Genomic DNA, 14,347 nt, shown 5'->3' on the forward strand with positions numbered 1-14,347 from the left:
TGCCCAGGTGCCCAGTTGCCCAGAATGACATGATTATTGTACTTATTCCCACCTGAGTACACCTTGAGGAGGAGTTGGTGGGAAATGGGGGGACATGTTAGTCCTCATGTGTATTCAATTAAGTCAGAGAACTCACTCTGGAACTTAGCCTAACCAAAAAGGGGAAATTATTGGAAAAACCCAGGGTGGCTCTCAGAGGAGAAGAGCTGTGTAAACGAGGAGTCCGACTAGGGGCATCAGGTCAAGAACCAAGGGCTAGGTAACACTAGGTTCCTCTCACTCTCTCCTTCCGAAATTTTTTTTTTTTTCTCCATTTCCTTCTCTGCATCAGTTTAATTCTGTTCTCCTACATACAGACTTTCAACGTGTAGTAAAAACATGTGGCCAAAATATTGCTGTTCCAGATTCATAGCTTTCCATTTGTATAAAATAAAAGGCAAGACCTTGTTTTTAAAAAGTTAGAACTTAGAGAGGGGAACTCTAATGGCTAAACGTGACTGAATTGTTCATCTGTGGCTAATTTTTAGAGTCAGAGGGATGGACTGCTATCAGAGGCCTGCCTTGGTCACAAGCCCACTCCTGTGGCCAGGGGAGGCACGCAGCACTGTAATAGACAGACCCCACCAGAACTGCAAGCTGAGAGGGAGGGGGCAGTTCCCCCCCGCAAACAAGGATTAACGTTGACTGTCATGGACTGAATTGTGTCCTCTGCAAATTCACAATTTGAAGCTCTGTCTCCTAATGTGACTGTATTTGGACATAGGGCCTTTAAAGAGGTGATAAAGGTTAAATGAGATCGTTAAGGGCGACCCTAATCCAATATGACCGGGATCCTTAGAATAAGAGAGTGAGAAATCCCAGGGATGTGTGCACACAGGAAAAAGGCTATGTGAAGATGCAGCGAGAAAGCAGCCATCAGCAAGCCAAGGAGAGAGGCCTCAAGAACTTATAAAAGGAAGTTCTAGGCTCAAGAAATTAGCTAACTGGTTTTATAAAAAGATGCTCACAGATTGGATGGGGCAGTCACTTGACCCAAAAGCAGCCCACTCCTAGGCTGGGAGGGAACCTGGTCTGCATGTGTGTGTGTATGTGGGGGACCTGTTGGGCAAAGGTTATTTGCTAAATCATTCAGATTGGCTCCTCCTAGGATTTTGGATCACAGAAGACTGATTTATTACTAGCAAGAAGGGAAGAGAGAAGACTTCTGAATAACTGCCATGAGAAAGGGAAACAGAGAGTAACAAGATCCTCCTGTGACCCCAGGTCCTGACTGCTTCCCATTGGGGGTGACCAGCTTATCTGAGTTTTCCTGGGACACCCTGGGTTTGGCTCTGAAAGCCCCATGTCCTGGTGGGTTTTCTAGTTTCTTATGGTGACAGAGTTAATTCATTAAACCCTAAGAATCCAATTATGATTCCATCTGCTATAATTTTTTCTGACTCTATTATCCTGGGGAAATTGATTATAAGTCTTTTTTCAAAAATAAAAACAAAATAGTGTTCTCTGTGAGTGAACTCGGTGTCTAGCCCTGAGGAAGACAGGAGCGGAGAGAGACAGGGACAGGATGTGAATGGGCAGCCATGTGTGGTGGTGGTGGAGGTGGGGTGAGGTTTTTGTGTTGGGGGTATGGTGAGGTTTTTGGGGTGGGGGAGATCAGTGAGGGAGTGGGAGCTGGTGATGTCAAGGGAGGCAGGATTAGAGAGAATAAGTATAAAATGAAATTAGAGGCCAAAATGAGTTCTTGGATTATCGCCCCCTTGTGCAGCACCTGTGGGTAGACATGGGGGCTGTAACAGTGGAACAGCGGCTGCAGGACACACTTGTCTCTCCTTCCTCTGAATTCACCGTTCCTTGATTCAAAAGGAAATTCGGGTTAAATGAAATCATCTTCTACATGTGTCTTCTACACGTGAAAGTTTTATTTTCACCCTGGGTTTCTGTTTTGCAAATCTTTTCATCTGTAAAATATTTCTATACTTTTAACACATTAAAAAGAAGAAAATCTACTTCTTAACTCTCTTCAGTCTGGCTTCTACCTTCACCACACCTCTGAAATCATCTTGCCAGTCTTTACGATGACCTCGTATTCCTTTGTACGGTTCCTTCTCCAACTGATCTTCCTTTCCTCATCCTTTCTAAGATTTCACACTGCTGACTATTTCCGTATTTTTGAAACTCACTCCTCTGGTGGCTTCCGAAGTACCACTTTCTTGTGGTCCTTTCTGTTTGTGCCTTAGCGGACTCCTTTTTCCTTTGTTTCCTCCAAATATTGACATTGCCTGGGGTCTTCTTGATCTTTTTCTTTTGACATTCTCTAGATTGTACTTGGATGAACTCACCTTTACTCTTGAGTTACAGCGGTGTCCACCTCTAGGATAGTTCTTGCTCCTGCTCCTCAGATCTGTTTTTTCCAACAACCACTGGACAGCTCCATTTTTATAGTCTTGGAACCCATGAAACTCAGCATGGCACAAACCAAGTTTTTCCTCTTTGTCTCCACTTCTTCCTTCTTTACTCTCTATTTGGTTCAATGATAACATCATCCAACGATCCCCTGGGACAAAGCTACTATTGTCTCGCCCTTAAGTTATTCTCCCTTCCTTCCATAGTAATACAATTCTAAATTTCTAGCTGGACTAGCCATTCAGAGTGAAGGCTACTTTCCCAATCTCTCTGGGGCTAAGTTTTGGCCAAAGAAAATGCAAATGGATGTGCCATGTGGCAGCTTTTGAAAACCTTTAAAATATCTTTCCTTTGCCCTTATTTTCTTTGTTCCTTCCTCTATCCTGCTGCCTGGAATGTGACTGTGATGACTGGAGCTTGAGCTGCCCTCTTGGACCACAAGACTGAGGTCACACCTTGGGAATACTGAATTGTGTGCAGGAAGGAGCCTGGGTCTCTGAGGACTTTAAGGAGCAGAGCTGTTCCAATCCTACGTTGCTGGCTTCTGGACTTACACACAAGAAGTTAAGCATAAGTTTTCTCTAGACTTTACTATTTTTTTGTCTTTATTACTCACAGCCAAACCTAGTCCTAACTGACATATCAGCCAAACCAAAATCCTAGAGTAAGGCTAGACTATTCACTCTCTTCCAAGACCCACATCCAGTCATTGAATACTACTCAGCCTACCACTTTGGTATCTTTCGTTCTTCTGAGTCTTTATTTTTCCAGTCCTGGACTTCATTCTTAGCCAGCACATGCTTTACACTGCCACTGGAATGATCTTTTGAAAAACAGACCAAATCCCGAATTAATCTCCTCCAATTATTACAATTATGCCCCTGTCTACAGTTCTTAGTATGGAAAACTCTTCATGGTCTGCGTGACTCACAATTCATTTCCCACTGCTCCACCATATGCACAATCTCCCCACTATTTATAGTGCTGGACCACGCCACCCTATTTCATATCTCTGGGCCTTGGCATGTGCTGGTTCTACTGTCTGACATGTGTAGTCCTTTTACTATCTCAACATTCATCTGGAACCTTTATGAAAAACTTTCCTCATTCCCGAAGAGAAGACAGGCACTGATAACTTCTCCCTTTGTGGCAGGAAGGAGCCTTACATGGACCTCTGCACTGCAGTGTTTACTGTCTTTTAAAATTACTTGTTTATATGTTTCTCTCTCTTTTAGACTGTGTGCTTTTTGATGATAGGAACCACATCTTTTCTCTTTTTATCATCAGCATCTAACCTGGTGTCTGGAACATGGTAAATGCCCAGTGGCCTGGGTCTCTGCTTCCTCCTTTGCACTCCATCTCTATCTATTAGTTTCTTATTGCTGCTGTAACAACTTGTGCAAGCTTAGTGGCTTCAAACAAAACAAATTTATGATCTCACGTTTCTGGAGATGGGAAATCTAAGATGTGCTGGCAGGTTGCATTCCTTTTAGAGGTTGTAGGAAAGAATCCATTTCCTTGCCCTGTCCAGCTTCTAAGCTGCCCGAATTTCTTGATTCATAGCTCCCTTCCATTTTCAAAGCCAGTAATGATGGTCAAGTCTTTGACTTTGCATAACTCTCACTCTTCTGGTCCCCTCTTTCATTTATAATAAGGACCCACCCAGATAGTCTAGGATAATCTCCATATTTCTCCCCATCTGATTTGCAACCTTAATTCCCTTTTGCAATGTGAGATAGTGTATTCGTTCCAGGGATAAGGCCATGGCATTATTCTGCCTACCACACCATGTTAAGTCTAGTCTTGCCACAGCAGCCTCAGAAAAGTCCATTAAAGACATACGTGAGATAACATCACAGCTCCGCTTGAAACCTGCCCCAAACTTCCGATCTCGTTTGGGGTCCAGGTCCTTGTAATAACACCTCCTGTGCCTTACACCATCTGACCCTCTTCTTTCTCCCTGATCTCTGGCTTGCTCTGCCTCAGCCAACCCCAAACGTACCAAGGGAAATTTTGCCTTGGGGCCTTTTCCTCAAATCTCCACATGGCTAACTCCCCCACTAACTGCAGAAATCTGATTCCATCTGAATTTAGTGAGTTTTTGACAAAATTGTATAAGATAGCAACTCCCATTTATCTGACAATTCTTAACACCTTATTCAATTTTATTTTCCCTTCAGTCCTTCTCTTTATATGACCTACTGTACACTCACTGCTGTTGGGTTCAATTATCCGTCTTACCCATGTCAGTCAGGATGGGGGAGGATTTGTCGCTATTGTCTCACTGTTGTATCTCTAGTTCTTAGGAAAGTGCCTGGCATGCAGAGAGCATGCTCTATCCAGGGCTGGAGGGAGTTTATGAAGTGAGGGAAAATGGGAGACCGGGGTTAAGCAATGTGCCTGGATTAATCACAAATCTAGTTTTTTTTTCTCTCACTGGAGGTACCAGGGATTGAACCCAGGGCCTTGTGACGCTAAGCGTGCATGCTAAGCATTCATTCTACCACTGAGCTACACCCACACCCTCCTACAAATCTATTTTTTAACAAAAGGAATTCTCTCATCCTTATCATTAAGTGAAGAGGCCCATATCAGCTTCGAAGGACAGTTCCTAAGTCACCATGAACATTTTTCAGGGATTTTTAAGAATTTGATTTAAAAATCCCTCAGGATTGGGGGTGAGTGTCTAGTAGCACGCAGTCCTGTGGCAAATGGACTTCTGCAGACACACTCTGTGAGCCTCAGAGCCAAGACTAAAATGTGTCTTAAGATTGATAAGTTCTAAAATTAAAAAAAAAAGCTTCATTTTTAAAAAGTGAAAATGCTCCCCCATCAACTATTTTTTTCAATAGTTTTCTTTCTTTTTCCCTGAAATGTTGAAAATAGCTTACTCTACTGTATTAGCACATACGTTCTGAACAGAAATCTTATGTTATGCAAATGTTTAAGTGGTAATATCTATGTGATGAAGAAACCACACAAGAAACATTTTATTCAGAAAATCTTAATTTCAAGTGAAATTTCCAAGGACAATAGAATTCTCCAAGTGGAGGCCTAATGGTAATATATTGAAAGTAGCCCAGATTGCATGCAGACAAAGCTCTCAGGTTGTCTGACACCTCCTCCCGAGGCAAAGTGAAGAACCTGGTATGGAAGCTACCTCCTGCTCTTCTGCGCCCTGTAACAGTTCCTATGTCTGAGTGGGTTTCTTACTTCCAATCCCATTCCAGAACTTCCAATCTTAGCTGTAAGATTCTTTATATAATGTTGAAATTGGAAAGAAAAAACCCCCAGAGAACCAAAAAAGGTGTAAATTTTTTTCTCTATTTTTATCCTTGAGCAGAAAAAGAAGCAGCTGATATAGTTTATTGTCCTTTAATGTTTATCCAGCATCTGTTTTTCAGGTGGGTTATTTTTATATATAACCTTCAGAGTGGTAGATATGCTCACTGTCTTATAGTGGTCACGGTTTCATAGTCATGCATATATCAAAATCTCAAAATGTGCACTTTAAACATAAGCAATTTTTTTTTTTACCAATAAATAAAGATATTTAAAATTAAGGTATTTAAAGTTTTTTTTTTAATGTTTTAAAAGATGCAGTCACACTTATTTAGGTATTTTAAAAAGTTTTTAAATGCACACATACACACACACACACAGACACTTGCACACATATAGTTTTATTTCTAGCTACACTGAGCAATAAACTCCTGTGGCTATTGAAGTTAATTAAAATGAAAGAAAATTAGAAATTCAATTCTTTGGTTGCACTATACATATTTCAAGTGCTCAGTGGCCATATGTGGCCAGTGGCTCCCACACTAGACAATGCAGACATAGAAAATTCAGAAAATTGCAGAAAATTCTACACACAGAATTGTTGTAAATCATTCTCCCATTGGCCCTTCCTTCTCATTTCCAGGCCCTACCTTACTTTCCCAAAGCAGAGGTCTGCTTTCAGCTTCCACAATGAAACTAGGGCCATCTGTTAAAAATGCAAATCTGCTCACTACTCTCCTGCTCAAAATCCCCCACAAGATGAAATCCAAACTCCTGAGAATGGAAGCTCTGGAAAGGCCTTCCATCCTCATTTCCCACCTCTCCCCTCCCTTTTCACACTCTTGGTCCCAGAAACCTTGGTTCACTCATCACCTTTGTCTAGAAAGCTTTCCACTTGCGTCTCCGCTTGGGAGTTTTATACTTACACCTGTAAGTTTAAAAAAAGATCTTATCTGTGAATTCTTCCAGCTCATTTGGACAATTAAGTGGCTACTATTTTTTGCCCCATGGCCTATTTGTTTTAGGGATTTATTGAGGTTTTGTGTGTGTGTGTGTGTGGGTCAATATATAGCTATTTCTGTCAGGACTGTATATGGGCCTGAGAAAGTACAATCTCTGTTTACAGAGTAGGAAGTGTGACATGTATATTTTATATCAGCTGCATTGATGGCATTTTGCAATATGAACTGCATTTTCTCTGCTCATGCCTAGTCTAGAATATAATGTATCTTTTATTTAAAAAATGATTATAAAAGAGTTTTAAGGCTTTACTTAAATTTCTGTGACTGTCATAATAAATTGTATATATGAATCCCCTCAATATAGTTTTAGTCTCTCCCATTTGCACCCAAACACTTTACCATTTTTTCATCTCAGGCTTTAGGTCAGGTGATTATGCGATTTATTTTCTCTCTCTTTCTCTCGTGTGTGTGTGTGTGTGTGTGTGTGTGTGTGTAGAGTGTCTGTCTATCTATCTATCATGGGGTGAAGCCCTCATGAAGGGGATGAGTGCCCTTCTAAGAAGAGACATGAGAATACTTTCTGTGTTCTCCACTATGTGAGGATACAAGCAAAACATGACTTTTGCAAGCCAGGAAGAGGGCTCTTACCAGACACTGGATCTGCCAGCACCTTGATCTTAGGCTTTCCAGCTTCCAGAATGGTAAGAAATAAGAATTTGTGGTTTAAGCCATCCTATCTATGCTATTTGTAATAGCAAGCTGAGCTGACCAGTTTATCTACATATACTATACTTGCATGCGTGCACACACACACACACACACGCTCAAAACTATCAGTCCCAAATACTAAGACACCCTTCGTCCCTCTCCTCTTCCTTATTTGACACCCAGATCACTGGCAGTCTGGCCTTGGACCCTCTCGGCCTCTAGGCAGAGTTTGAAAGAGTCTTCTCAAGGCATCTGATCAGCCAAAGAACAAAGACCTACAGGTGTTGAAATTGGAGAACATCAGACTTTACAGATAAATCCTTTAATGAAGTATTTGGTTGTTAATCCCTCCCACCTCCTTAGAGATAAAAACTTATTTTTCAGTATCTTTCTCTTAGACATGAACGGACAACCAAAAACTCTCACTTCTGAGGAAAGCTCAAAAATGAAAGGGAGGCACCCAAATAAAACAGCAGCAAATGCAACTTGTAGCCAACAAAAGCTGTATAGAAAGGAAGAATATATTTAAAATGTTAACATCTTTAAGAAATAAGATAAGAGATCACATCCAGAGAATAAAAATAGGGTGCTATAAAATAGAAACATTCAGGAACAGAAATTTTGGAAATTAAAAACACATTAGCAGTTGAAAAGCTCAATTGAAAGGTCTGAAGATAAAATAAGGAAATTCCCCTAAAAGTTGAGCAAACAAAAAGGCAAAGAGATAAATGATGAAAGACTGATGAATTAGGTCAGGCCAGACCGTCTAACATCTGAACAACAGGATTTTCAGACACAAAGGACAGAGGAAAATGAAGGGAAGAAATTACCAATAAATAATTCAAGATATTTCCTGAGCCTGAAAGACATCAGTTTCTGGATTAAAAAAATTTGAAAGAAATCTCAACTCAACACAATAAATGAAAAAGATGCATTCCAAGGCACATCAGGATGGAATTTAGGAATATGAGGATGAAAAGAAGATTCTACAAACAGGGAATCTCTGATACGCATCAAATGCGTATAAAGTATCAGGAATCAAGATGGTTTTGGACTTGTCACAGCAACACTGAGGCTAAAAGACAATGGAGCTAGAAAATGATAGAATTCTGAAGGAAAATACTTTCTGACCCAGGATTCTACGTTGACTCAAGCTGTTCATTCAAATGTGAAGATAAAATAACATTTCTGCTTGCAGACATACAAGGTCTCAAAACATTTCCACTTGTCATTTCTTATGAAGCTAGTAGAAGATGTAAGTACAAAAATGGGAGCAACTCAAGCAAGAAGAACCATGGGATGTGATGGAAGAAATAGAAGATCCAATGCAGGAGAGGTGGGGGGACTCTCAGTACACAAGGTAAGGGGGCAGCTCAGGAAACCCGCATGTTAAAGTGGCCATCACTGACATCCTGGTCCACTGTCTGTGTGTTGAACCTGACAATGCCAGAGTGCACCTGCCCACATTCTAACCTGCATGGTTGTCTGAACCACGTGCTGATGAGTTTTTCTCTTCTTTCCATGCTCGTCCGCTGGATCAGCTGAGGATTCTCATTCCTCCACTTTGAGTCACTCCTGAGAGCTAGACATTGGCCATGGTAGAAGCAGAGAGTACAGAGCAGCCCCAGCATCTGGTTCAAGCTAGATTCCTATTCCTGCCAGACGCCCTGAGCACGATTAACCTCCTTTCCCCAGAACTCCCTAATGGTCCTGCCCACTGAGTGCCCCATAAGAGCCTCTTCTGATTGCACAAGGAAGCTGTCACCTATGCCCCAGAGACAGTCGAGCTTCATTTTCACAAGGCAGTATAATGGGCTTTTTCCTTATGCAGCTAAGTTTGTGCTTTTGCTACTCTTTCTTTTTATTAATCTAATTTTACATTTGTTAATATGCAAAATTATTAATAGTGAAGTATTTGTTTGAGGGAAAAGTAATAGTTTTATCCATGGTCATTGATTGGTCCTTGCAGACCACACAGGACTTGAGGACAGGGCTGAACGGGGTTGCTGAAAACACGATCTTGACTTGATGATTTAACTGAAGACCACATAAGAGAGACAGGTAATAGGAACTGGTGTGATGAGTGATCGGTTATTCCTACAGGTTGTTTAAGATCGTGGGGCAGAGGTGAGCATCCTCATGGCCCTCTCCACAATTATCTTATTCAGAGCTTATTCCAATTTTTCCTTTAATAAGATCCCCATAGCCATTAGGGCAGAAGGTTAAGATTCAGGCCAATTTCAATCTGTGTCGACACAGACTTGGTCCTCCAAAATTATCTGCAATACTCCACTATCTCTGAACCTTAAGGATGATGGAGACAGTATAGAAATGGCTGTACACTAAAGATGTTTGATTTCTTAAAGTTAAGCAAACATTCTGTGCCCTTTATAGCATCTTGAAACTCTTCCTCGGTGTTTACAAATTTCTTGTCTCCTACAATAGCTGTTGTCTGTAACACTGGTCTTTTCCTGAATTATGGTGTTATTTACCTATTCTTTGTGTTTTTGTTTCTTTGATCAGACTGTCAGCTCTTGAAGGACAGCAAACACCTTCCACTTCTCGTTAGCCCTTACTTTCTACCACATTGCATTGGAAAAGCAGGACTGCCTTCCATGTATTGAGTCCTTAGGCTAAGCTGGGTCTCATTGCCTGTGTACAACGGCTCCACGAGGAAGGGCATATTATCATCTCCATTTTCCAGATGAGAACACCGAGGCTTAGAGGGTTTAATAAAGAGGTCCCTCAGCACAGGGACCTCAGAGCTGGCAGTCAAAGCGGGGCTTGTCTAATTCTGCAGCTTGAGAGTCTAGGCACTACGCAATTTGAACTCACTATTCATTTCCTTTTTGTTTCAGATAGAATAGTTTTCTTTCAGCCTCAGGAAGGTAAACTTGGGGATTTGTCACAAAAGGCCATGAGCGTTGTTATTCTATTCATTTCTACCCTTTCTTGTCTGTTATGATTGTTCCTTTTCACTAACTGAAGGGGCCACGGCTGAGACAGTGACAGAAATGAGGGAATGCTGAAGGATCTTGGGGAGATTGGGAGTTTGGGGGTCTGTGGCCACAATCAATATGCTAATCACCTAACAATCCCCAAACAATTTAGCGGTAGTACTTCCAGTGCCCTGGGACCAAGACTTTCCATTTCTAATCCCCCTGCGATGGGGGACACAAAAGCTCTCTGTTCAGGTTAGCAGGGGGCCTGGCCGAATCCCAGCCCCACTCTGTCCCCATGTCCACACCCTTGTCTCAGGCCCCCTTGCCTGTCACTTCTCTAGATAAAAGGGATCAAGACTCACAGCGTGGGTAGTGCTCACCACTCCCAGTTTAGGGTATGAAACCTGCTGTCTCAAGGAAGGAGAAAGAATGCAAGTTGTAAGGGAAAGGGGCAGTGTGGACAGGAATAGAGAGAAGGGGCTGAAGGCTGACAAATGGGCAGAAATAATGAGTTAAGAAACTGCCTTGCTAGAAAGTGGCCAGAAATCTGTGAAAAGGAGGAGGAGGGGGTCCCTGTGGAGAATGGGGGTGGGCAGAGAAAGGCGAGAGGTAATGGTTCACTTTTAATAAAAGAGCCATGCCAGGGCCATCTCCAAGTTATTTTTCCTCTATCATCTTTTTAATGTTTAAATATTTGGAACATCCCCCCAAATATGTACATATCCCAGGTTATTTTTAAGCTGCTAGAACTTCATGTCTAAATAAAGTGCGAGAAAGCACACAGTAGGAAAGACAGGTCCTGTTCCTGGCTGAGAATGCAGGAAGGAAAAACACGCCTTTACCGAGAGTAGAGCACTGGAAAGTTTCCCCTTGACTCCTTGAAAGAGTATACTGCAGGTAAAAAAATAGATATAGCTTTAGGGGAGCGAACAGCTTTGCCCTGTTTTTAGGGCTCACGTTCATATCCTCCACATAGCTGAACTGGAGAGATGCTTTGCATTCATGCCCTCCTGCAGAAAAAGTCTTTTTTTCTTAGTCGTCGTCTTAATGGGTGCTAGAATCATAGAGCACTCTGTGTTCTAAAAATTGGATTGTTAGTAAAAGTTTAACTCAGGGAATATTATTTGCAAAAATCCAGTAACTCCGAAACTTTAAAGGACATCTGTGAAGAGCAATCTGTCTAGTGACGAGCCTGGCTAGGAGTTGGTCCCGCTGCGGGGTGGCACCTCACGGGTGACAGCCCAGGTGTTTTCTCCTCCTATTTGTTACACGTCTTCCTTGTTCTCTGGGACTCTGCCGCTGCCCAGCAGGGGGTCCTTGGGGTTGTTACTGGTCTTCCCTGAGACTCAATTCTCACATCAGCTCTGGAATGAGGGATGGTAAGTACACACTGTGAGTTAGTCCACCTCCAGGACCAGGGTTCTCTCTGCTACAGGAGGCTTTGCAACACACATCTTTCTGCCAGACACGAAACACTTTCATGAATGGATATTTAATTTTGTCAAGTGCTTTCCCTCCATCTATTGAGATGATCATACTGTTTTCTCTTACACTCAACCTATAGTGAACTGATGGATTTTTATATTGTTAAACAAACCTCGTGTTACTGGGATAAATTCCACTTGATCATGGTGTATTATCTTTTCATATATTGCTGTATTCAACTTGCTAATATTTTGTTAAGTTTTTTGTGGGTTTAAGATCTTGAGGGATACTGGTCTGTGTGTTTCTTTTCCATGTGATGTGTTTGGTTTGGGGTTAGCAGGGGTGTTCCTAGAGTGTATGGGGCTCCAGGAAAATATTTTTTTTGCCAGGCCTTTGTCTATGTAAACAATTTGATTAAAAATGTATCACAAAATACATAGGCTATGTGAGACATAGGAAGAAAAGAGGTATTTATGTATTTGTTTACTGTCTCATTGGTGCACATAAAGTTCCTTTGTGATATTCATCTCTTCCTGTTTAGGTCCTGCAACCATTTCTTCCAGATCTCTATCATTAAATGCATCACTTCTGGCTTATTTATTTCCCAACTAGAGACAACGTACCAATGTTATTATTACTCATAAAGCTGGAATCTGTTTGCGCTGAAACAACATAGATCTTCTTACCTCTGCAGTTCTCTGCTACCTTTTATTTAATGCTAAGCACATCATTACACAGTGTCACATCTTCCATCTGCCATCCATGAATACTGGCTTCTAATGAAACAGCAAAAGTTGTTACTATGTTTTGTTGACGATGACCACAAATGCAAGTCTTACCCCAAGTATGCAGGGAAATGGGAGTATTTCTTTTTCTGGTCATGTTCAATTTACTGTTTGGAATTTTGAAGCAGACATCTAGAAGTCTTCAGACTATAATCAGTGCGTTTCTAGAATGTGATCTTTCTCAATGTTGGCCACACCACTGCTTTCCAGACACTGCTCCTAGCAGAAAGAAGACATGACACAGAGCCTGTAGGTAGAGCAGGAAGGGCAGTCCCAGTCATACAAGGAATGTTCCCGATCATCTGTCATGGCTTAAAACCATCCTGCGGTAGCACAACCACATCAGTCAGTGGCAAGTTGGAGAAATCAATCAGAAGGGTGATGGGTGTGCAGAGCAATGATCTCAAAGCCCCTGGAAGGAGACGGGCACCAGAACTTCTGGAGGAGTGCCGACACATCACATGGGCCTGCAGAAGGGTTTGGGTGATCAACCCAGATGCCAGAGTAGGGAGTGTGCAGTAAAGCATTCTGGCACCGTAGGGCAAAGACGCCTGCTGCCTTCAGGTGCTGTGATCGTGGGCAGCACAGGAGGAAGAATGCAGCTGGGTGAGAGTCAAGGTGTGGGTCCAAATATGTGGCCCAAACCCAAGGGCTGGCACTGAACTCTTAGTAGCCTGGAGCCCTAAACTTGCTGTGTGTCTAACATGAGTGAGAGTCACTCAAAAGCAGCAAATCAGCTACATTCTGGGGCCCAATCTTTTATAAACCCATAAAAGCAATGTTGTATTAGCAGGAGGGAGCAATCTGCTGGCCAGGCCTCCTACCTGGAACTGGAACCGTGACACGGAGTCTTGGGTTGACCCCATAGGTATGAATCCCCGAGCAAATAGGGGCATCTGGTTGAGCCCAGGTGAGGGGTAGAGGGTCAGACAAGAAGGAATACGGGCCCAGGACCTATGAGGGTCCCAGTCCAAGCTCAAGGGACCCTGCCCAGCTGTCGTTGCTAGCCTCAACTGATCCCACCAGAGAGGAACTTAGAAAATCTAAGGTGTGAACTCCAAAGTGTGGGGCTACCTGCAGCTCAAGAGTCCAGAGAAAGGACCCCGCTTACTTGGGTCTAAGGGCAGTGACTGGGTATCAGGGTGATGTTGGCTTCATAGAATGACCTCCGTCATCCTCTACAGTCTGTCAGTGTTTATATGGGATTGGTATTATTTCTTCTTCAAATGTTTTTCCCCCAGTTTTACTGAGATATAATTGATGTATAATGTTGTATTAGTTTAAGGTGTACAATATAATGATACATGTATATACTTACTACAAAATAATTAGCACAATAAGTTTAGTTAACATCCATCGCCTCATACAGTTACAATTTATTTTCTTGTGATAAGAACTTTTAAGATTTACTCGCTTAGCAACTTTCAAACAGACAATAGAGTATTCTTAACTATAGTTACCATGTTGTCCATTGTATCCCCAGAACTGATTAATCTTATAACTCGAAGTTTATAACGTTTGACTACTTCAACCCATTTCCCTCACCCTCTGCTCCTCACTTCTGGTAACACTCATTCTGTGAAAGACTTCTTCAAAGTGGGCTTTGTATTATTTCTTCTTTAAGTGTTTTATAGAATTTTCCAGTGAAGACTTCTGGACCTGGAGTTATCTCCATGAGAATTGAATTAGGAATTATATTTATTCAATTTGTATAAGGTATCCAAGTTTCCTATTTCTTCTTGAGTCCATTTTGGTAATTCTAGCTTTTCAAGGAATTTGTCTATTTTATCTGAATTTAAATTATTGGCATAAATTTGTTCACAATATTCTCTTACTACCT

This window comes from Camelus bactrianus, chromosome 8 (assembly GCF_048773025.1).
Source record: "Camelus bactrianus isolate YW-2024 breed Bactrian camel chromosome 8, ASM4877302v1, whole genome shotgun sequence".
NCBI classification, from domain to species: Eukaryota; Metazoa; Chordata; class Mammalia; order Artiodactyla; family Camelidae; genus Camelus; species Camelus bactrianus.